The following is a 25,643-nucleotide window of genomic DNA, read 5'->3' on the forward strand; positions in this document are numbered from 1 at the left end:
TGTAACTAGAACTTTTCTTTTTCATGTTCTCTCTTCCTATTTTCATCACCCTTGCTATTTTTTCACTCTCTTCTTTCCTATTTTTATTGTAGGATGCATTTGTTCACGGTCTTACGTATGCTAAATTCAAACCCAACACAGACTATCAGCAGAGTGAAACTCTGTGACTGCATCTACACTAGCAAGTTCTTTCAGAAAATCTGTCCGTTTTTCAAAAAAAGAAGGCGGAGCATCTGCACTCAAAATGTACTCTTCCAATCCAAAAATAAAAGAACTCAGCTCTTCTTCTGGAAGCCTTCTTCCACCTCTGGATCAGGAAGAGCGCCTTCTTTTGAAAACTTTTTTCAAAAAGAAGCACGTGTCAATGCTCCGCGGGCCCTTTTTTTGAAAGAGCAGTTCTCATGGCACAACATTTTTCTATCCCTGTCCCTTTCGTTCAAAAGAGCAGGGGATTGCTGGATGCTCTATATTGAAAGAATGGGTTGATCTTTCAATCCATTTTTTCGTGTGTGTGTGTGGACATGTTCTTTCGAAAGAAGCTTTTTTTGGAAGAGATCTTCGGAAAGAACTGCTTCTGAAAGATCTCTGTAGTGTAGGCAAAGCCTGTATGTTCAGTGGAATCAAAACCAAGCCCGTCTACTTCAGGAGAACTGTATCCAGTTGTCCTTTGATGGAATTAAAAAACACCCTTCAGGAAAGTCCTGAGGAAGATGATAACTTTTTCACAGCATAAATATACAGATCAGGACTTCTCTGGTTATGATATTAGATCAGTTGTGCATTGTTCACCAACATAGATTTATGACCAGCAACAAGATTCTGCTCCACACTAAAAAATCAACGAAATTCTTGCTTATAAACATGTCATGTTAGCATTAAAGAAGAGAATGGAACGGAAAATTACAAGAGCTCTGCAATGGAATGATCAAGTACTCTTGGTGCCGCTGGGATTTCTCCTTTCACCATATTTGCTCATGTAAATAATATGACTGTATTATATAGGATAAACAAGAGGGAAATAAAAACACTTCACATGGGCTTGTATTGACTGGAAGGAACTAGCTCATGTCAAATCTAAGGAAGGTTGGAGAGGAGATTTAGGCAGTTATTTACACTGACAGCGCCATGCTGTTATACAAAGACAGTCTTTTAGAAAAATCATAGAGCATCAGAGAATGAAGAAGCTGAAAGATCAGATACCTGAATTCCAGAGTACAGATGACTTGTTTAGTTGTAGTGACATGGTGGTAGTGGTGGAGATGTCCATGCTCCTTTTTGCCTAAAGTTTAAAATGCCATCTGAAAAATCTTTGGTTTGTGTTATTGTATATTATCCAGCACTGAGGTACCACAGTGGATTTGGCATAGAAAGTAAAACCTACTTAGACTTTTAAAAAAACATATTTTCAAATGAGAACGCAATGGATGCAACTCAAAAATGCACATGCACCCATTGAATAACTGCAGCTGTCCACTATCCACATGAATTTGTGGGGTTTTGAGGGCTAACAGCACGTAGATTTTTGCAGCCCTTTTTTTGTGCCAGCCCTAGCCATGGGATTGACTGAGGGGGAGGGGGTGGGGAACTGGCTGAATACTCGCACCTCTTTTTTTTTTTTTTAACCAGAAAAAGGCATTGGATTTTTGCATGCACACCTGTGGTACCCTCATTTTAACAGTAATTGTTTAAGAACAGGTGGTCTTGAATTTGGAATTCTAATGATTAAAGAGAAGCCAATATGGGAATGGGGCAATTAGGCTTATGTTTACATTGCAGAGTACTTTTGTGATACCGTGGTATCCTGAAATAGCTACTCCACATCTGTGAAATGCACCTGGTATTTCAAAATATTTTTCAAAATACTGGGTGAACTATTTTGGCATCCCTCTATACCTCATTGCAGGAGGAATAAGAGACGCCTCAAAATAGCACAGTATTTTGGCATTAACTCGAAACAGGATACACAATTTAAGAGTGCAGTATAAACATTGCATTAGATTATCGGTGTCTCTTATATCATGTTTTTGCCTGTCACCCCACATAAAATACAGAGGCAAGCAATGCAAAATACCCGACTGAAATATAGTGCAATACTGCTGAAATGCAATTTCACATTGTGTTCTGTTCTCAACGGCATGGTTCTCTGAAACAGTTCTCTGTATCCAGGCTGCTCAGGTAGCAGGCTGAAAGTTCAAAAGATAAGATGTACTTCTGAACAGGAATAAAACATTATTGGAAACTTATTTTTAATTACTTTTGTGTGCTAAGTTGTGCTGTTTACCTTCAAAATTATCTGTCACAGTTCAAAATGCTTCATTGCTGTAACTTAGTTTATATACCCAGAAATATTCCAGAAGGCATTATGAGCCTGTATGAGATCCCTGAATGATGGATTTGGCATTTGTTTTTTAAATACCTGGAAAACATAAAATCACATGTACCTAGACAGCTTCTTATAGGCTATCCCTCTGAGAAGGCTCACAACCAGGGTGTGATAGGAAATTCCTCTTCCAGTTGCTGCTAAGATATTGGTGCTTTGTTTTGGTGGTGAAGTGGGTAGTACCCCTTTAAGTGGTTTGTGGACCATCTAAGGGACCTCCCTGTCTTCTGTGTTTCAGGAGTCATTTTAAGCCTGCAAGAGCAACGGTGTACGTATGTAGCTAGGCCTTGTGTGTTGTCTGTAGTTAATATCCCAATAAATGTTAATTAGTTAATATTTGCTGAACTGTGCCCATGTAAAAAAACAAACAAGGAGTCATGTAGCACTTTAACAATTAACAAAATACTTTATTAGGTGATGAGCTGTCAGGGTACATGCTGGTTTGTTTCATTTTACATAGTTACCTCTCTGTGCCCATGTAGTTTACTCCAAATACCATCTATGAAGAGTAATATAATCAGTTTTATTTTTAAACATTTATAAATTAAAAATAACCAGCTCTGCATATTCTCACAAACACATCTCATGAATTAACAGTGCTACAACTCTGATTCTCCCTTGCTCTTCCTCATTTTTTGTTGTTGCTATTATTTGTTCTTCTCTTTTTCTTTTCTTTTTTTTTAAATAGGGCCAGGAAGGGGGAACCAATTGTGGAAATGTGGACTCCAGTGCAAACAAAGGGAACTCCTGCCTGAAAGGATGTTCAGTGCATTGAATGGTGGACCCTGATATTGTAATTTCCATCTGGTAAGGACTGTCTGTAAAGGCCTACATTCTACTATGCTATACCACTAAAGAGATAAACTAAACATGGAGCTATACATATCTCATGGAACTGGAGGTCATTGAGTCATAGAATCAGAGACTCATAGGGCTTGAAGGGACCTCAGGTGGTCATTTAGTCCAGCCCCCTGATTCAGGCAGGATCAATCCCCACTAAGTCATCCCAAACAGGACCTCGTCAAGCCGGGACTTAAAAACCTCAAGGGATGGAGAATCCATCACTTCTCCAGACAATGCATTCCAGTGCTTCAGCACCTGCCTGGTGAAGAAGGTTTTCCTAATATCCAACCTGCTCTCACAGCAGGACCTATCACCACCCTGACAGATTTTTTTTAAACTAACCTGGCCTAGAACCTTGAAAGGCCCCCTCAATAATTCAATTCATAACCCTAGGTTTACAAGGCCAATGCTCTAACCACTGAACTAACCCTACCCCCCTTAGTCTTATTACAAATAATTAGCTGGGTTAGGGTCTGCCAGGTTGTGTTGGCTACACAGGAAAAACATAAGAGTTATTTTTAAAGGAAAACAACAAACTTTTAGCCAACCTATGTTCCCTGTGGGTGTTTGGTTAGTGTAGAGAGTGCATGGAACTAACTGTTGCTGTGTAAGGTCTGGAGGATTGCAGAATACTATTAAATGGATAAGGCAGTACGTTATGTGGTAAATAATGTTTGAGGATGTGGCTGGATTGGAGAATGTGTTAGAAATTTGTAAGTTCACAGGATGTGCTAAACTAAGTGACACTGGCCTATTTCAAACTCAGGGTCCTTCCCAGAAACTCTGGGAAACTTCCACCTATTTCAGTGAGACTTTGGTTGGGTGAAGAATGAGTTAAAACTGAACAGCAGCTGAGGCATTTAGCCCACAGTGCAGGCTCTTTTATAACAACCAAATAATGGGAACTTCAGGGTGGGTTCCTCATTTGCAGCTCTTGCTTTCTAGACACATTACTTGTAAGCCTGCTTTCTCTTCTCCCCTCTGCCCTTCTCTCTCTCTCTCTCAAGGCCTATAGCATGTGATGTCACTGCAGCAGCAGTAGAATTCCTTTATGATCATCTCTTTATATGTGAAGAAAGCTATTAAAATCTTTGATCATTTCTGATGCTGCACATCAACATGCCATGCAGCAAGAAGAGCCCATCATGTGATTGTACACTTACATTCTGCCTAAAGAAAAACGTACACAAAAGAGGACATGTTATTATGGTGTCTCATTTGCGCTGGATGCTTGTTTTACGCTTAGGAAGCTGACTTATATCCAAAGCTGGCTTGACATAACCCAACACTTGCCTATACTTTTAAAAGACATGTTTATACAGAGACATATTCAGTCACATAAGGGTTGATAACTGTGTGTATACAGTACATACTTATGTATATTTAAAGGGCTTAAACTCCATACTGGGGTCTCCATCTGTATTTAATGTCTAAACTCTACCAAACCAAAAAAAAAACCAAAAAACAAAACACCCAAATGTAAATACCCTCAGCCTATGAGATTCAAAGTTTTCTTCCATATATAGAGATGTGCCTAAGATCTATAATTCAGGTGTGGATCCTGATTTTAAGACAACACATGTTGTGGGTAGATGATATTTTTACTTGCGCTTTTGGACTGTTAAGGGCCTGTAGTTAAACACTTACGTAATCCCGGTTTGCATTTCAAGCCTCTTAAACCTCAGACAGAGTCTAGATTTAGGGTTCTGGTTTAGGCTCAACACTAACAAACACACATGAAATACATAAGCAGGATATCCCTTGGTAACACAGGAAGCATAACCTTATTGGTTCTTTTTAAAATGCTTAAACTCAGTTTAAGTTAGGACAGGTAAATATAGGAACTTATTAACAGCAGGCAGGGAGTTTGTTATTCAACACAAATTGCTATCTTTATGTTGATGACTCCAGGCCTGTCTAGCCAAACCTAAACCTTCTATCTAAAATGTGGTGTCTCTCTGACATGTCCTTCTGAGGCTATGTTTACACTACCTCAGAAGATCGATCCACTCAGGGTCGATCTTCTGAGATTCGATTTCACACATCTGGTAGGGATGTGCAAATTGACCCATCGGGGTCAGTATCAATCCCGTTCTTTCCCATCAACTTTCTTCAGTGAGGACGGACAGGTAAGTTGATGGCAGATACTTCGATTCTAGCTACACAATTACTGTAGCTAGAATTGCATTTCTGCAATCAACTTACTTTCCCTAGTGTAGACATACCCTGAATGTCTAGCCATCAGCTAAAACTCAGGATGGCTAAGACAGAACTTCGAATCTTCCACTGCCTCCCCGCCCTCAGCCCTTCCTGCTAAGTCCTTCCTCAGTATCTGTGAACATCACCATTCTGCCAGTCACTCTGGCCTGTAAACTGAATGTCATCTTTGACCCATAAAACTTTCAGTTCCTCCTTAAAACACTCTTTTGCAGGGATGCCTGAAAAAAACTTCACAACCATGCTAGTTGGTACTGTATCCTTGTTTCTTTGGACTCCCCAATCTGTCTGTCTCTACCTTTTGTCTCTAGTCTTAGACCAGGGGTCAGCAACCTTTTTGAGGCAGATTGCCAACATTCGAGCTTTTGACCTCTATATATGGTTCCAAGTGCCAGTGATACTTTTTAAAGTCACTAATAGCCCTACTTACAACAGCTTCATTAATAAATAAATAAAGATTCAGAGCAGGTGGTGGCTGGTAGCATTAATTGGTCTTTTGTTAATCTGCAGGCCGCATGACTTAGAGTAAGCTCCTGGCTGCGTGTGGGAGAAGGGATGGGGCTGAGCTCCTGCCTTGCATGATGATGAAAATGGGCTCGCTTGCCTCTCTTGGCACCTGTGCCGGGGGTTGCTGTCCCATTTTAGACTAAGTTCTTTGGGGAAGGGATGTCTCTTTGTTTTGGGTTTGCACAGTGCCTGGTTGTAATTAGAGCTTCTAGTAATACAATAAATAATAATAAAAGATGACTCAATACCATGAGGAACACATAGTTTAGTTCAGTACATTTCTAAATTGCATTCTATTGGTAAATATATCCCCTATAATTGTAATGGCATCATAGTTGTGGTAGAAAACTTGCAGGTAAAATGAGAAACTTTCCCTATCTAAGGCACAGTCCTGCATGCACTCTGACACCCACCCTTTTGAAGTTTGTGTACTGAAAAGTGAAGATCGGTGCTACTGTGAATATAGCCAAAGAGTGGGAAGATATATGAATATGTAACATACAAATATGCTCCATGAAAATCCAATATATGCTGTATATGCATATATATCTAGGTATAGCAGGTGACTTGTAATAATGTCACATTTACTGTATGAAACTACAGCAAATTTTCTGATATGGTTTGACAAGACCATTTCAGTTGCCTTGTGCAAAAGGGAGTCAGCAACCATTTAGGGCAAATTTCAAGGTGTTATGTGATCTTTCTCATAATAATCACAATTAGAGCCGTCACTCCTGCATACACACTGTATACGTGCACACAGATATGACCTACTGATACTGTCATAAATTTGTGACTGGTGAAATTACAGAACATCATTAGAGTGGGGGAAGAGCGTTGAGACTTTTTCAGTCTTTAGGGGTTCATTTATGCTGCAATAAATTCCATATTGCCATTGGAAAGATGGAATCTAAACACTGTGATACAGTAATATTGAAGTATTTATTTTGTTTCCCCTTTTCCTTGGCTGAAATGCCAGCAAGGGAGTGTTTTTCTGCTTGGCAGGCAGCCAGCAGTTTCCCAGTAAATAATATGAACCCTGTCCTGCAGACTAAAGCTGTACATCACTTCAGAAAACATTCAGGCCCCTGGAGAACTCAAGGAACCCTGGCTTACAAAGTGAGTCTGGAGAAGATTATTTTCCCAGCAACTTGCCAGACACTTTAAAACTGTGTAACGGTCTTTCTCTACCTCTTCTTCTCCCTGCCCCATGACTCCTGATGCTCCTCATCCTCATTAATCACTCTGCTCTTTTCCCTCTTCTTCCACTGTGGAAACAGAAAAAGATTGGCCACTAGGACCAAGACAAAGAACACTCAGTGACTCACAACACTGGGGCAAATCTAACCTCCATCCACATTCACATGGACACCTGCCTGTTGTGGTGACAGGTACCCACTGAGTGGCTGCCGGTGACCAGCCTACTTGCCTGCTTCATCAGTCTGAGACAGTGATATTGCCAGGGATTGGTTGCAGCAAATGTAGTTGTTTTGTTTTTTGGTAAATGTGGTAATTAGACTCCTAAGATAGCTGAGATAGAAAGTCTTGTGAGCTCTTTCAAGGCATTCCTCTGCATTCTCAGAGTAGAGTCTGTGGGTTCAAGGTTTATGAGATATCAAACTGATACCAGAACAATACAGAAGACAAGGCCATGAAAACAATTGATCCCAAACATCTGTCCTTACCAGGGTGAACAATGTATATATTGATATCAAGGTTGTCAAGCCAAGCAGCTAAATGCGCGGATGCCCTGGGATTCTCTCTGTTTCTGCACAGTGAAAAAGGTGGAGAAGGAAAGGTAGCATATGGGCAGGGAGCAGCAAAAAGAAACCTGGGCTGTGTGTTCCTTGTATGTAAGTTGTAGAGGAGTAACAATTTTGGCCACATGGGCAAAACACCTCCAAAAGAGTATGAGCGATTGAAGTGTATAATTAGGTCGGTAGTTACCACTGTATATCAATTGGCACCTCCAGTAAGATTTAAGAGCCTCTCCTAAGTTTATTCCCTGCAATTGCCCAAGCACAATGCTTCCAGCAGCTGCTGCTTCAGTGTTGCACCTCACCACACATTCCCAACCCACAGCATAGCTCAGACTTTAAAGGCCACAAAAGAGCCCAACTGTCTCGTGAAAGGATTGCACGCTTGCGTGAACTTGAACACAGAGTACATTAATTAATCAATGTTTGCAAAGCCCTTTGAAACTGAAAAGTGCTGTAGGAGTTATGGGTTGTTATTACGGAACACTTCCCAGTTAGCACTGAAGTTATAATGCCTTTCCCCATACGTGTTCCCAAGAACATGATCGGAAACATGAGGCTGCAGTTGCTGACAGTCACAATCGTCAAAGGATATGTGAATGCAGAAAGCGTCCTATAGCTGTCATTATGAAGAAAGACTCATCTTGAAGTCAAGCCAGCAACTGTCTTATTCTCCAGGTCCTTAGACAGCTGATTCTTCATGTCCTGATAACATTTTTTTTCAGCTAACATGCACTTACCAATTGCCAGAAAATGATGTGGCCCTGTAGAGGGGAACACAACAGTTTGCTTATCTACTGGCACTTTCAGCAGTTAGCATTGTCCATCAAGAATTTTTGCCTTCTCATGGATGTCAGGCCCTAAATGACATCCCATGTTTTTTTCCATTTTGCTTTCTCTGAAAATGAATATGCTTGCTTAGGGAAAACTTACTACATTAGCTAAATTCTAGGCTAGGATCTTGCAACTCACCAAACATTTTCATCTTCTTTAACAGCTCCTAAGTCATTACTAGGGTGAAAAGAAAGTGAATTTTGCAGAGTTTAGAAAAGGGTAAGGTTTCCACAAAACTGCCTTATTCTCACAACAGAAGCTAAATCCTCTTAGAAGTGGGGTGTATGTCTGGCGTTCAGTATACTGGGTTTTGCATTTTTTCTACATGTGTGTTACACAGAATAGCCTGAGCTGTAAGTCATGTATCCTTTTCCCCCCTGCAAAAAGTCTGAAAATGTTCAGATCTGCTAGTTTTGGCTGGCTCAACCTAGAAAAAAGCCAACTGAATTCAAGTTTAGATTCCAAAATGCCCCAAATTGTGTGGGGCATGTGGCTCTGGGTTTTCGTGTTGGGTTCAACTTAATGTTCAGTTTCTGTAACTTGGTAGTATATAGTTATCGGGGAAGGCACTTAGTGGGCACACTCATCTGTAAAGGTTTTAGAAAAAAACATTTGATTGATATAGCTGATGTATCTCAATAATTCTTTTTAACTTGACTGAGGAATCATTTACATCTTTCTTTATCTATCTCTGAACTGTGCACAGACCTGAGATGAGGGAACTTCTACGGTGATACGTAAAGACGCACACAAAGATTCCCTGTTGCTTCTAGTGACTTTCACATGCTCACTAACGACAAAATTCCAAATGCTAAGATTTTGTGTGTGAATGGAAAGAGGTGTTCTTTTCCTGGTGCCTCAGTCCTGCAGAACATCTGCCACACTTGGAAACACCACCAAAACAACACTTGCTTGAATAGTTTTCTTTCGAGATTTCAGACTCTGCTCTCTACAGGGTGCTATTAATTGGGCAGTGAACTTTTTTGCACAAAAATCTTATAAAGCTTTTCATAGATATATTGATTTTTACTCTGAATGCTGAGGAGGACTGCTCCTTCTTGCTGCAGTCTTTGGTCTCATGAACTGTAAATGCTTACGGCTTTTCCTCTGTGCTTACTGATAATGCATTGCTTGACCAGTTAGTGAAATCGGCTCATTATTCACTGTAAGAGGCTTTCAGATAGGATCTTAGATGTGTCTTTGAAGATGTTGAGGTGTTTGTTAAAAAGAAGCATGTTTAACAACCCTTTTAGCTCTCTCTATGATGATTTAATCAGAGCTTTTAAGTAATATTGATTGTCAAGTGTTTTCTGCCCACAATTAATCAGGAGGTAATTAATATCAGTTATTATGATTAACAGTGATTAGTGATTATGTAGTAAAATATCAGTTACTAGTATATTTCCCCTTAAATGCACTTTTTCATGTAAGTATTTTTACTTCCAGTTTCACAGACAGGGAAAGGGATATACTGAGATGTTAAGTAACTTACCCAAGGTCATGGCAGTCTGGCAGCTGAGACTGGCTACAGCACCAAAGTGCTCTAGTTTTACTCATGCCTGGACTGCATTAATACAATGTGGGATACCGATGAATTATGCAGGGAGAAAGTTCATATTTCTTCATGGCACATGTTTTCAATCCTCAAAACTACAGAGCTGTAGAAACGTAAGTGAGTGATCATGGGGAAAGAATGCACACTGAAAACAAGCTAAGCAACTAACCTTATAACCAGTCTTTGACTTACTTCGTGCATGGCTTTTTAGAGAAAAGAATTAAGACATTAAGCACAAAGTTGAATGGAACAAAAGATTTGTGGGTAAGATGGTGGATTGGGAGTGTACCTGTTTGAGTCCAATTTCCATCTCTACCACTGACTTCCTTTGTATGACTTTTGTCAAGTCATTTAACCTGTCTGTATGTCAGTGCCCAGTCTTCTGTTCGTATGTTGTATCCTTTCCTTCTGTCCTTTGTCCATATTGTTTATTCAGAATGCACATAATTTTGCGCAGCAACTTGGCAACTATCTTTTATTTCGTGAGTATCAGGACTTAACTCAGTGGGGCTCTGACATAGTAATAAGAGTGAAAACTGAAGAGTAATAAGATAGACTCTCTAGTAGTGGTGGTGGACCGTATGGGCAAGTCTAAACTATGAAGACATGCTGTCCCAACTGGAAAGAGTCTCCCTTGGACAGACTATCAGAGTGGATAGCACTTAAGTTGATGTAACTTGGGTTTCCCAGGGTGGTGCCACTTTCACATCCATGATTTACATAAGTTACATTAACTTAAGTAGTCGTGTAGACAAGTCCCATTTCTCACAAGGTAAGAACAAGTGAGGTAAGAAAGGAATAATGAACATTTGGAAGTAAGCTTGCAAACTGAATGGAAGATTCCACTGATACTTCATGATTTTACTAACATAACACAATGCAAAGTTCTGTTCTCAAATACCAGAAATCAATATGAGTTTCTCTTGCATATCTAAGGACAGAATTTCAGCACTTAGGAATCTCTCTTCAAATAAACCCAATCAATTTCAAGTCTCTTGAAATCACAAAGGTATTAGTAAACTTATAAAAGTAACCTGTGCTGAGACCATAAGAACATAAGAATGGCTTCACTGGGTCAGATCAAAAGTCCATCTTACCCAATATTCTGCTTTCTCATGGTGGACAATGCCTGGTGCCCCAGAGGGAATGAACAGAAGATGTAATCAAGTGACCTTCTCTAGCAATAATTTTCAACCTGTGGTCCATGGACGTCTGGAAGTCTGCAGCCCAGGATTTCCAAAGAGGTCTGCACCTCCATTCAAGTTTCTTACTAATGTGCACGAGAAAAGAGGCTGAAAACTATAGTTTTATAGCAGTGTTTCAGACCTCACAGTAGGTAAGAGGTACACACCACTTTGAGAGAGTGCCTGCCTGGAAGTAATAAAATATTATGCCAATTACTATAAACATTTCTGCAGTACAGCGAGATTTGAGTAGGCCACTTGGCTTAGTAGTAGTCATGATACTTTTTCTGCTAAACAAGACTGAAACCTGTTGGTTAGTCAGAGTACAGTTTAGATCTGGAACAGTGTGGATATCGGTGAGAATGGACCAGTTTTAATATCAAGCTTGACGTGACTTGTGCAGGAATCCAAAAAGGAGGCACATTTTGTACCAGATTTGGATCTCGTTCGTTCTGGTTATAAAATCTAAAACCAGAGTCAGTCAGTCAAGTTGCTCTGGATTTCCACTGCTGTAAGTGAGATCAGCACTCAGCCCTTTGTTTTCAAATATTGCATCTAGGACTCAATTTCTTTTGGTAGTTGTGTAACATCCATAATATATATTTGTTTTGCTTAATTCCACACTATGCATCACAAGGAAATACAAGACTGTTATTATATTTATACTGTTTAAAGCTGATGAGAATTTGTATAATTCTCGTGTTAAGTCTTTTTAAAAAAAACAGAGCCTTGTACTCTCTGAAGGGCAAAATTCACTGTCCAGGAGTTTGTCTAGAGAAGTAGATGGAATACAGAGAATGGCATAAAGATTAAAAGAAGTAAAGCCCCCAAACTGAGGCAGGCCCTGTAAATGTTACTTTTATTTGAAGACCAAATAGTAAAAGATCTGTTTTCTTTGGGTATGTTTTCTTTGTCTCCCTGCCCCTACACAGTTAATTTCTGTAAGGAGCATTCATACAAAAATGAGACGTAAAAGAGGAGCTAACAATGAAAAGGGCTCAGATACAGACTTGGTATCTGAACCTGCCAATGCACAGATCAAAACAAAAACTCCTAATGAGGGATACTCCATGAATTATGTAGATAGCTTTTTATGTCTTTTAAAAACACAACACTTTCTCTAGACTTGCATGATTCAGCATCTCTTTGGTGGAACTAATTTGCAGTGAGGAAAGGTTATAAATATGGATTGGCTGGACCCTTGCTTAACACTTTTGAGGTTGAAAATTTGCAGAAGCCCTTAAGGCTGGGTGAAAGGTGTGTTAAGCTATTTTACTAGCCCAGCAGATCCCTGAAATTTCTGTAGTATGCTCTCCACAGAAAATTTCCAGCACCAAAGAAGACTAGATGTATTTGGATAAACATTTGCCCTCCTGTGAGCTTATTCAAACCTAGGGTAATTCTCTGCTTGGTCCAATACCAGATGTTGATCTTTGCCAGATTAAAAGGGGTCCCTTAGGTTTTGGGGTGTAGGGAATGTAATTAGTTCCAGGCCTCTGGAGTGCAGGGGGTGAGGCACAAGATACAATTGTTGTTTAGCCTCCTTTCCGCTCCCTGCCCTCCAGAAGACTAAACACTAGACCAGCATAACAAGCGAGGGCAGGAAACAGCGCAATTGAGCCAGTCCTGGACTCCGGTGAGGACTGGGATTTTCCTGCCTGTTTCCTCCCATGACTGCAGTTACTGGCTGCATAGCAGCACAGGCTTCCTTGTACTTTTAAAGTGCTGCTACTGGGCTGACTGCTTTGCTTCTCCCACAGTCCCCTGCCTTGCTGGGGTTTGTGTCTTCAGAAAACTCCCTGCCCCCAAGCACCCCTGCGGATCAGAGGTGAAAGTAAGCGGGTGCGCCCTGGTGCTAGGCTCTGGCACAAGCCATCAGGGAGCTACTTGGAGAGCTGTCAGGGGCCTGGCTTGCACTAGGACAGTACCGGTAAGAAATGTTACCGCACTTTGCGAGGGGTGAGTGATGGGGAGGGGCTGTAAACCCCCAGTGGGGTGGGAAAACAGGGCAGGGGAGACGTGGGGGCAGAGTGTAACTAGGGTGTAAAGGGGGGGGGGCGCTGGGGGCCGAACAAGGAGGTGAATGGGGGAGGCAAAGCCCCGGACAGGAGTAGGAACAGGGGAGCCTAAATCTACACCCCTCCTCCCCCCGGCCGCGTGCTGACACCGCCCCCGCGGCCGAGCTAGGCGGGGAGGCGCAGCCCGGGCAGCGCTCGGAGGAGGCGCCTCGCAACAGATGGGAGAAGCCGGCTCCGCTGTGAGTCCCGCATTGGCCGGCGGCGGCCGAGCGAGGCGCGTGGGAGCCCCTGGCCGGCAGCTGTGTGGTCCGCAGGCGGGGAGCAGAGCGGACCAGACCACCCCCACGCCGGGCTCGGGGAGGTGCCTCGCGCTGCAGGGGAGGCCGGAGCTCGGCTGTCGCTCTCCCGGCTGCGTCCCCGAGCGCTGGCCGGCTCGGCTCGGCTCGGCTCCCGCGGGCGGTGAGTACCCGCTCCTGCTGCCTGGGGCTGCTCGCGGGGGAAGAAGTTGTGGGGCGGGCGGGGGGAGCCGGCTGTCACCCGGCGGCGTTTGCCTTCTGCGTGCACAGGAGGCAGGAGAGCCGGGGCTGCCTTCAGCGCCCGGCCGCGGGCTGCTGGCGGGAGCGGCCAGAACTGCCCAGCTGCGGCGAGCAGGACCCGGGCCAGTGGCCCAGGTGCCAGAGGAGCCCCAGCAAATGAGGCAGTCACAGGTCTCCAGCGAGCTCACCAGAAGTGTGTGTTGAGCAGGCTGGGGGGTGTCCCTCTGATGCGGAGACTGAGATGCACTCACCCAAGGTCACGCCGCAAGGCTGGGGGTCGAGCTGGGCGAGGGGCTGGGATAGGGTCCTTTGGGCTGTGTTGAGCATGGGGCTCCCCAGCGCTGCAGTCACAGTGTGAGGCGACTGTTGGAAGAATATGTTTTCGTGAACGCGTTTTCTGAAGGCGCGAAGCCACGACCAGAGTGCAACAGCAGTTCTGTGCACATCCCCGCGAGGTGTGCACTTGTTTACAGTCTGGTGGTAAATATGAAGATCTATAAACAGAGACGTAGGCTGCTGAAGAAGGAACCAGTGGTTTGGGGTTTTCTTTCTTACTTGCTATCACTAGGCATTTCCATGCCTGTTACTCTGAATGGTTTGTTCCCCCGCCCTGCCACCCCAAACGCTTCAGAATATCCTAGAATTTAATATAACTAGAAATTCAAAAGCCATTACAAATGACAATAGTTTCCTGTTGTTCATAGCTCCCTGGCCATATGCACGGTAATTCAGACAAGCCTAAACTACAATTCCCCAATATGCCTACATCTGTCTACTTTATGTCCTCAAGCTGCCAAGTTCTGACATCCTCATATAGCATTTAGTCTTGGTATGCAGCCTCATTCTTGGCTTCTGTTTGGTCCCTTTTCATTTGGAAGCAAAGTTGAGCCCGACTGATGCCTCATACAGCAGTATCAGAGGGGTAGCTGTGTTAGTCTGTATCTTCAAAAACAGCAAGAAGTCCTGTGGCACCTTATAGACTAACCTATTTTGAAGCATAAGCTTTCGTGGGCAAAGACCTGCTTTGTCGGGTGTATTTGTCAAACGGCAGTGTCTCTCTTTATTGAAACTTGCTGTCATGGCCACTCAAGCCAATCTATGATTCTTCCTGTCCACGCTAACATAGTTATTTGCTAGAGCCCGGGTGAAGAAACCTGTGGCTCATTGGATAATGTTTGGTGTTTGAGAGAGAAGAGGTTAAAAAAAAAAACAACAATGCAGACGACAACTGTAAAGGATTTTAATGTGAAGGAGAATATAGTTTCAGATCATCAGAGGTGATGATGCAACACACTGGTGCATGAAATTTGCTTGCCCTTTCAGCAGTTTTAGCTTGCACGAAGGCAAGTACTGCAAAGCCTCAGCCTCATTCTTAACAGATGCTAGGCATTGCCCTTTATTTCATGGGGTGAGGTAAAAAAAAAATCTAATGGTGTGGGGGAGGGAGAGCTCAATAGCTAGAACATTGGCCTTATAAATCCAGGGTTGTGAGTTCAGCCCCTGAGGGCCCTTTCAAGGGTCTTAGGGCAGGTTAATTTAAAAAAACTGCATCAGGGATGGTGATAGGTCCTTCTGTGAGTGCAGGGGACTGGACTCAATGACCTCTCAAGGTCCCTTCCAGCTCTATAAGCTTATTATTTTGTTACCTCAAAATTTCTTCTGATTTGTCCCTCATTCAGGCTAAATAATACCAGTCTACACTACATGAGACCCTTTCACTCTCCCACACCACACATATCGATACACACGTTACTTCTGATGGAAGGTATGTGTGTGCTTTGATTGTAAAAATCAGTATCCACACAAGTAGAGCATAGCACCAAGCTCAAGCCCTATCTTTGTGTAGGAAATCCTTTATTCTCGTTGTCAAACTGGACAGGTTAGAATGGAGCTGGAGCTAGGCATCAGTTTACTAAGTATGAAGTCCCGAGCAGCTCAAGGCAACCATCTCTGGTTTGCCTTTCAGTGTGTGTTATGTTGAGAGCTCATCCTGCAAAACATCCTATGTTATGTTGAGAGCTGCCCGCCCCCCCCCCGCAACATACTGCTCAGGGCGTCCAAAGGGCTAGTACTGTCTGTGGTGTAGAAAAATGTTGGCTCTCACTATCTCCAGAAGTAACCAATCTGCTTCATCAGACAGAACATTGTAGCAGACTAAAGAGATTCTGCCATATTTATGTAAACGTCTAGCATCCAACCCCAGTGTCTTCATCTCCAGCAGCTGACACACAGGGATAGAAGATGGGAAATAAATCAGCAACTGAAGGCAAATGAAAAATGTAAAAATCCAACTTGCTAAAGTGACTGATCTTCATGTTTGGTTGAGTGATGAAAATGATCTTTCTCATGTTTCAGATGAGAATTGAGAGTGGAATACAGTGAATTTGTTTTGTGTGTGTTGGACATATTCTGAAGGCTGAAATTAATAGTGCTCTGAATGAAAGCAATGTTTAATTTCTGTGAAATAATATAGCAAAGAAGAGAATCACAGGCCAATAATCCATACTCTTTACTGGCCTTTCCCTGTATCTAATACAGATAGAGCCTCTCTAGTTCAGCACCCTGGGGACCCGACCAGTGCTGAAAGAAAATTTGCTGAACTATGGGAGGTCAGTACTGTCTAGCAACATTACCAACACTTCCACTGTTTACTTAGCTCTTAAAAGACATTTTGGGGTAAATTACAGCTACATTACAGCACAGAACACCGAGAGCCAGAGCTTGTGGCTGTAAAAAAACTTTATAGGACCAGGGGAAGCCTGGCAACACCCTTGCTAAGTGGTTGTCCAGCTAGCTAAAATTATGCTGGATCACAGGCAATGCTGGACTAGAGAGGTTCAACCTGTAGGAAGTATTTGCCTGTCACTATAGATAAAGTCCACAATGGCTTGTGTAGTGGAGCTTGCTTTTGTAATATAGAATGTATTTTCATAGACTTTTGTGGAATAGTTTTAATGTACCTTCTCCTTTTGTCAAAAGTTCTTCAAATAATTCACCCACACCTTCTGAGGTACTTCATCTCAACATCTAGGGAGTGAAATCTGGCTCTAGAAGGTTGCATGCTGTTCTCTGTTTATTGCCTAACTACTGTTTGCCCCTTATGATTGGCATGTATAACCTCAAGGATGCAAGAACAAGTGCTATTTTTGTATTCTCATTTCTCAACTTCTCTTCCTCCTAGCTCCTCAGGAAGTATTTACTTGCATGCAGGAAGTATTACCAGAGCCAGTAGACTGAAAAGCAAGGAAGTGACCACCATCAACACGATAAGTTTATGTTCCTAGTACAGATGAGAATAGTCCATACAGAAAGTCATGCTCATTTAACAGGGCATGAAGCCAATCACAGAATAGTGAGAGAAAAGTAAATTTTGATTAACCATTCTGGGGAAGCACATAATCTTATGTTCCCTGTATCTTTTAATGACTTCTAAATTCTCATATGCAGATGTCTTTAATTGTAGAGATAGCCAGGAATATCTTGAAATACTTTCATAGAAATGTGCAGTTTCATTAATACCAAAACGTGTTGCAAAGTTATACCAATTTGAATGAAGTCAAAGAGGGTGGAGAACAGCTTCTGTGCTTCCTGTTGTCCAAAAAGGGGAAGAGGAAGCTTGGGAAAGGGTGGATATGCTTCTCAGGTGCAGTGAGGACTTTAAAGTGGGACTGACAGACTGACTTACAGGATCTGAAAACACATTTTGACACTTTATTTTCTGAAAAATCATCTAACTGTGCCACTGCCTGTTGTCTTCTAGATGATACCTAAAGCTCTGCTTGTGGATTCATCCCTAAATTAATTTTTTCGTAATTTCCATTCACTTTAGCACATTGGCTACCTCTGCACTACAAAAATAACTTTGAAGTTGCTTACTTTGAAGTACAACTTTTAAGTAAGCAACTTTGAAGCTGAGTGTCTACACACGCCTTACTTCAAAGATAAACTTTGAAGTAGGGCACTACTCAATTCCTAGGAATGGAGTAAGGACTTCGAAGTTGGGCTCCCTACTTCGAAGTTAACTTCAAAGTAAGGGGAAATGTGTGTAGACTCTCTTCTGGCTACGTTGAAGTAGTGCCTAACTTCGAATTTAGTACCTAGTGTAGACATAGCCATACTGAATTAAATAAAATTGTTCACTTACCTGCCTTGCAGATTGAATATTGTGTGCCTACCTCATGAACCTAGTACTGTGTGCTAAAATTTCATATTCTTGAAAGTGCAGCCATTGTGAGCATACACAGGGTATGTATATTAGATTTTTGTAACACAAATGTCAAACTAAATTGAGAAATAAAGATTTTTGGGTCAAATTCTGGCTTCCGTTTTGCACTTGCAACCCAATGACTTTGAAAGGAGGACAGTGCATGCAGCATGAAAGACAGGTGAATGGCAGATTTGGCCCCTCATGTAGCAAGTTCATTTTGTTTTTCTCTGTAACTGCTGCATACTTTTTTTTTCTTGTTTTCCATCTTGAATCAGCTACTATGGATAAAGAGATGCATTCCACATTAATTCCCAGAATTGTTCTAAAATGGCTTCCTGTGTCTTTAAGAATATCAAATTTTAGTTTTTGTATTAAACTAATGAGTTTAACACGATTGTACATTGTGATTTGCTTACTTGCTAATGTGAAAGAACTAAACTTTACAAGTGGGAGACTTTCTTTTCAGCTTGTTTGTTTATTTTGCCTACTGTGTGTTAGACCTAGTTTACACTACTGCAGGCCATGGATCTAAGTTATGCAATTTTAACTATGTGGATAACATCGGTGAAGTCGACATGCTTAGATCTACTTACAGCTGTGTCCTCACTGTGCTGAGTCAATGGTAGATGCTCTCCTGTTGACTTCACCTATGCTTCTCATTCTGGTGGAGTACCAGAATCGATGGGAGAGTGCTTGGGGGTTTATTTATCATGGGTATACTAGACATGATAAATCAACCCTTGCTGGATTGATTGCTGTCTGTTGATCCAGTGCATAGTGTAAGAGTTCCCTTTGGGGCATGAAGATCTATGTTTAATGCATAAGGAGTGACCACTCTTCTTTTGGAGCAAATTGAGTATTTCTCAAGGTAGTTTCTGGGTGGATGTTCTTTTGGTAGGCTGGGATTTGAAATCATCTTACTATTGTGGACCTCCTGCTCTTACTGTCCAAGGTGCATGGTATGTGCATTGAGGTTCTGTTATTGGGAAGACAGGTTTTTTTCTAGAAACTTGTTAATGCAGGACAGATAAAACTCTGTTTCTTAGATGGGTGGTTTCAAGACACAAAACTGGATGGATTACCCAATGGAATGTTTTGTTTCTTTGGTACAGTTCAATATGGAATGTCTTTAAATAGTCAGTGGAATTCTGTCAACTTCAGTGGGTGCTGAATCTGTTAATAACTGCCACTGCTCAGCAAAAGCTGTGGTGCCTGAAGCCTTTCCTTTTGTCCATGGAAAAACTGGGTTCTGAAGTATACCCTTGGCCCTAAAATAATGCAGAATTTGATCAAAAATGGCTTACGTTCCTTATAACACTACTGTGATTAATGGCAGAACACAAATTGTAAATTAGGACAGAATTTGTCCCTTTAAATTCAAAGAAAGAGAGTTATTCAAATGGGGTTGGAAAAGGAGAGGAAGCATATATCCATGTCAATAATTTTAACGTATTTCTTCAATATCCAGCTTGTTTATGTTCTGAACAAATATAAGGCTGGTATTTCTGTTAGAGATCAAGATACTGGTCATATCCAGCTGTGAACAGTTGTTAACTCCCATTGCTGCGAGAAAAGAGTAGGATTTTCCTCTTTAATTTTGTGTAACAGCTAGTTGCATGAATTTATGACTGAACAGAGTTGGGTGTGCGTATCATTAGCATTTTTAAATAGGTGTGTTTAGTTCACTTTTTAATTCTCCCCAAAGCAATTTTATTTTGTCCAACTCTTTTTGTCAGTAAACAATAAAGCCTTTCACTCTGTCACTAGCAGCATGAGAATGAGGGACCTGAACAAAAATTTGGTTCTTTGTTTCAGGTGAGAAACAGTACAAGACTTCAGGAATTTGTGAGGAAAATATGCAGTATTAATACTTAGTAAAAGTACACAGCTGACAAGCTTATTTCAGATATAATTCATTGTCATGTGCTTCTCCTTGCTTTATGAAAATTGGCCTATGTATGCTAACTCAAAGGCAAAACGCATCGTGTAACATATTTTTAAATTTACAGTCTGCTGAATGTGTATATTTCAGTACATGTATCATTTTTGTATGTGAAGTTAGAAACATGAAATGTGAAACACTTTATAATTCTGAATGCACCAATGAGGGCCCTTAGTGATACTCTAGAAACATAACGGCTTGGTACTCAAACCAATGACCTGTAAGTTTGGATTGTAGTTGGTCCTGCAAAGACACATGACCATGCCATCTGGTGCTGGAGTCTAACGTAAATCTGGGATTTTTACGTGGGGATGTGGAGTGTTAAACAAAGAATTCTTACCCAGGGAAAATTCTGTGTAAGGAATGGGAAGCAATCAGCAGTCTTCAGCTGGTCTTTGAAACTGCTTTCCCACTCTAAGAGGTTACACATTAATAAACCTGAAAACAAAGAACTCTACAATGCTGTAGACCTAGTCCAGAGAAAAAGATCAACTCTCTATTGAGAGATTTTTATCTAGAGTAAGACCTCTGGTGGGAATCATTATCTGTAACTATCTCAGGCTGCATTTACCCTACAGCTCTGTTTTGAAAGGATGGCACTCTCCCACCCCCACACATGCACGGGGGACACACAGTAAATCAGAGCAATTAACTGTTCACTTGAACATAACCATCTGCCTCTGCATGGTTGAGGGAACTATTTACAGGTGGGAGGGGGAACAGCTAATGGGGGGCTGGAGGGAACAATATACAAGGGTGTAGTGGCCCTGGGCCAGTGCCCTGCGAGCCCTGGGGAAGCCAGGGTCGAGGTGGGGGGCTTTACCCCTTGATGGGTGTCGATGGCTGGGATCCCCATCGCCTGCACCTGCTCCTTCCCCTGCCGTGTCCGGGGGCCCCACCAGGGCTGGACTGGGACTGGCAGCACAGGGAGGTAGGGGTGTGGTCCCTGTAGCCTCACCGGGGTCAGCGTGGGGGAGTGGTGGGCAAGGCTTCCATCTGGCTGGCGCTGGCCAGCAACGTGTGGGCCAGCTGCGTGAGGCTGGCTGGGAAGAGGTGGGGGACAAGGGACGCGAGATCAGGCTCATGGGGAGGGGGCTGGGGCAGGGGAAGGCTCAGGGAGGGAGGAGAGGGTGGCCAGGTGACAGGGGGATGGTGGGGTGGGGGTGGGAGGGGTAGGTGTGGGAGTGGCTTGCAATGGGGCAGCAGGAGAGGTCAGATAGCTCACAGGGCAGCCTTGTGGGACGTGATGGGCATGCTGCAGGAGTGGCTTGCCATGGAGCAGCAGGCCTGGGACTGGGTGGCAGCCAACCTGGACGCCCCAGTCCAGGCCATAGTTGGCTATGTCCCCTGCCTCCTCCTCCCCGCCCTCGTGGCACCAGCAGACGGCCCAGCGATGGCCCCAAGCTCTCCTGGTCGGGGTCAGGGCCGCTCCCCATCACCTCAGTGGTCAGACTTCCTGGGTCTGTGACAAGGCTGGTCCAGCTGCCAGCTGCTGGAGCTGTGGAGACAGAAGAGGGGAGAGGAACGGCCCCTGTGAATGGCCTCTGTGATGGCCCCTGTGAACTCCCCCTTCCTCTCCCCTCCCCTGTCCCGGGGGCCTTGTGGGGACTGTATCCCAGGGTTCCCTGTCTGGGTGCTGTGAGCATGAGCTCCCCTCTGCCCATCCCGCCCCCAGTCCCTCTTTGGCTAGGCAGCCCGTGGTGATGTCCCAACCGTGTGGTGCTGAGTGCTGCACGTTGGCCCTCTGAGGCCAGGGCAGTGGGGCTGTCTGGCCTGCATGTGCCCCAGGGCTGATGTCTGTGTGGGTGGGCTGAGGCCACCCTGGTTGGGACCGAGCGCCCCCATCCAAGCCCCACGACAACCGGCATGCACACCACATACCTCTGGGTCCCTACAGGAACTTGGGCGAGGCACAGGCGGAGGGGGCCCGGCTGGATGGGCCAGATGGGGCATCGATGACAAGGGCCCCCCTCGCTCAAGCCCTCATCATTGCTGATGGCCTGGAGCCTCCATGGGCACCTGGTGCCAGCCACCAGTCTGAGATGGTCCTCTCCCTTGGTCTCAGGCTCCAGCTCGATTTCAGAGTCTGCGGTATCAAAGACCATGGCTGAGGGTCCTGCCTCCTTGGGCCCAAGGAGGCAGTCCAGTTCCTTAAAGTAGGGGCAGCTGGTGGGCGCTGCCCCTGACCGCCTGGCCATGTCCAGGGCCCTGTAGTAGCCCTGCCAGAACTCTTTGACCTTGGACAACACTGGTGTGGGTTGTGGGTGGGGTGACCCCAGCCAGTGAGGCCCTTGGACAGGCACTTGAATGCTACGGCATTGTGGCGCCGGACCCCCATCTGGTGCAGGACCTCATCTGTAGAGGACAAGGAGTCCCTGCAGCTTGCCTTCAGTCCACAAGGGGGGCTGGCACTTTGGGGCCTGCCTCCCCTCCTGGGAGGACCCTCCATTGTCCTTGGGGGTTGTTCTAGTGTGGTCGAGGGTCCCAGGTGCTGGCCATGATGCCAGAGAGCAGGGTGGGCTGCATGGGGCCTCGCAACTGGGAGCAGGATCTGCAGCAGTGTGGGCTTCCTGCTGCCTGAACGCTCTCAGCTTCTTGCCTGAGTCTTTGTGGAAGCCTGCTTCCTTAAACACGGCTGGACGCTGGAGCCATAGAGCTCCACTTGTGCTGTGAGCGGCTCTGCTGCCTGCCAGCTGATCATCGCCCTGGAGTACTCCCTCTTTCAACATAGCTGTCCATGGCATGTTTACACTCTCTCTTTCCAAAGGGGGCGCTCTTCCCACTGAGGGAACGGAGTACCAACTTTGACAGAATGGCCCCATTCTTTCAAAGTTACTTTCAAAGATTGCAGAGTGTATGTAGGTGCTCCACAGGTTATTTGGAAGAGGGCCATCTTTCAACCTTACTTTTGAACGTACTTGCTAGTGTAGATGCACCCTTAGTGCATCAAAATTACCTGGCATCTTTTGTTTATTTTGGTATAGGCTGCATCTACACTACATTCCCCTTTGGGAGGAGGAATGCAAATGAGGGAGATGAAAAATGCAAACAAAGTGCTGATTTACAAATCTCATGCTTTATTTGCATAATCTCATGCGATTGCATTTCCAGAAGACAGTGTTCTGAAAACAAAAACAACAGTATAGACAGGGTTCCTTTGGAGAAAAAAAAAGTTTTCGAAAGGACCCTCATTCCTGAAAATGGGGTTTTTCCCCGAAAGAACCCCGTCTACACTGCTGTTTTTGTTTCTAGAAAGTCTCTTCAGGAAACGCACTCACAGAAGATTACGCAAATGAAGTGTGAGATTTATAAATTAGTGATTCATTTGCATTTTTCATCTCCCTCATTTGCATTCCTCCTCCCAAAGGGGAATGTAGTGTTGAGGCAGCCTTAGTGACTCACTTTGATCTGACTGTTTTCACTTTCATTCATGTAAATCATATTTTTGTACTTAGTAAAACATGTTCGTTTATTATCATGCCCAGTGGAAATACCGGTGACCTTGAGCAGAGCAACCACTCTCTCTCTCTCTCTCTCTCTCAGTCTCTCTCTCTCTGGATAAAGAGAACTAATCTTACGAGCTCTCTCTGTGTAAAACTTTTATACAGAGTAAGATGGATTTATTTCGAGTTTTGGTCCCTTTTGATGGCTGAATTTCTGGAATGTATCCAGACCCTATAGCTTCTGGCCCAGCAGGACAGGGGGGTGGGATGTCCCAGAATGCAGGTAGGCATGCTCAGTGGCATGATAAGCACACTGGATGCAGCCCCAAAAGGACCTCTGTGATCAAACCTGTTACTCCTTATGTAGCAATTACCATATGAAACACATCTCAACACTGGGGTGGAAGGATGATGAAAATACATAGCTGACACTGGGAGTGACTTTGCCAAGTGTATTTAGCCACACATGTTGTCTAGTAGATGTGTGAATTCCACTGTAACTCCAGAAGGTAAAACAGATTTAAAATATTGTATCCCAGGGAAAGACCTCATGATGGAAACAATTTTGTTGCACCTTATTCAGATTTTCATTTTAATATAGCAAATGTTGGTAAGCGGATAAAAGTGGAGGGACCCACAAGAGGGCTTGGTTGATAACAACTACCAGGCTTAAAACACCAATACATGATCTGGTTTTGGTCACACTAGATACTTCCTCAGTAGTCTAGATATAGAATAAAATTATCCTTTTTAATCTCATTTTAATTTACTTGTGTGTGATATTTTATGGGTTATCTTGTCTCTCGAAATCTCTGCTGGGTAACAGATTTGCAACCAGCAGAGCTCAGTTATGATGTAAGATACTGTAGCTTTTGTAGCTGTTCACAGTGTGATATTAATGGTATTAGATAAGTAGCATCAGCGGTATTAACTAATTTCCTCATTGAAACTGTGACATTTGTTTGGTAAAAGGATCATTAAGCATATGCAAACATTCTCTGTTCAGTATAAAGTCTTTGGGCCCTGACAAATGATAAATGAGAAAATTACAGGTTGTAGCAAAATGTAAATATTCTTTCTAAGTCTGTTCCTTGGCAAGAAAGAAATCTTTCCCTCTGTGCAGTGAAGAGTTCATTATATTCTTTTCATGTCAGTGAAGAATGCTTAGACTATTTTACATACTTATACATATCTTGATTTTTCTCTTGAGCACTGCTGTTGTATTGAGATTTGTCCTGGTTTTGTTAAGTACTCAAGCAGTGCGTTGCAGAAAGAAGTACCCTAACTTCAGTTAACTCATTCCATAATCTTCTGAAGGCTCTTTGGTTAATTTCATTATGTTTTTCTTACGAACTATTGTGAGTCATTCATCAGGTATGCCATTAAAGAATTAAACGCTGGATGAAATTGTAAACTCACACAGTGGTTACCTTTCCATCAGATGACTACATAGCTACAGGTAGACACCTTTATTGTGGACTGAGGAAGTTTAGTTAAATCTAGCTCATATAAACTGTTAGATGAAAGAACTATACTGACTTTCTTTAGGGCCAGACATACATGCATAGAATTTACAGTACCGGATCAGAACATTAATATCTCAAATCTACTGGTTTCAGGAGACCCCAATAATGTAGCGTTCCTGCAGTAGCCGATTGTCCAGTGTTGTCCTTGGGGAGGGTTTCCTTCTGATTTTTTTGGCTGTGTCTACACTTACAAAAAACTGCAAAATGGCCATGCTAATGGCCAAATCGAATAATACGAATGAGGCTCTGCAATGAATATTCAGCATGTCATTAGCATGCCGCTGGCCGTGGCACTTCGAAAGTGCCGCTGTTCGCTCACCTGTGGGTTGGTTGTCTACACGAGGTCCTTTCCAAAAGGACCCTACCAACATCAAAATACCCTTATTCCTATCAGCTGATGTTGGCAGGGTCCTTTGGAAAAGGAGAACCATATAGAAGAGCTGCGGGCAAGCAAACCGTGGCACTTTTGAAGTGCTGCAGCTGGTGGCATGCTAATGAGGCTCTAAATATTCTCTGATTGGCCATGAGCATTTTTTGTAGTTTTTTGTAAGTGTAGACGTAGCCTTTGAGTGATCACCTGACACCTTGAAGTGTGACAGACTACTCCATTTTAATATTGTTCAGCTCATTATAACTGAGGCTAATATTTATAGAGTTATCACATAATCAGATGTCAATTGTGATTTCGCTGGTA

General features: G+C 43.2%; 1 protein-coding gene across 1 annotated transcript in view; it reads left to right on the forward strand.

The window, feature by feature from the left end:
- Positions 1–13,534: 13,534 nt before the first annotated feature.
- The window catches only part of SULF2 (sulfatase 2), a 258,582-nt gene continuing 246,473 nt past the window's right edge, over positions 13,535–25,643 (forward strand). Inside the window, exon 1 of the mRNA XM_075011862.1 lies at positions 13,535–13,754. The gene's annotated coding sequence lies outside the window, so the exon portion shown is untranslated. The remainder of the gene's footprint in view (positions 13,755–25,643) is intronic.

This window comes from Carettochelys insculpta, chromosome 17, assembly GCF_033958435.1.
Source record: "Carettochelys insculpta isolate YL-2023 chromosome 17, ASM3395843v1, whole genome shotgun sequence".
In the NCBI taxonomy this organism is placed as follows: domain Eukaryota; kingdom Metazoa; phylum Chordata; order Testudines; family Carettochelyidae; genus Carettochelys; species Carettochelys insculpta.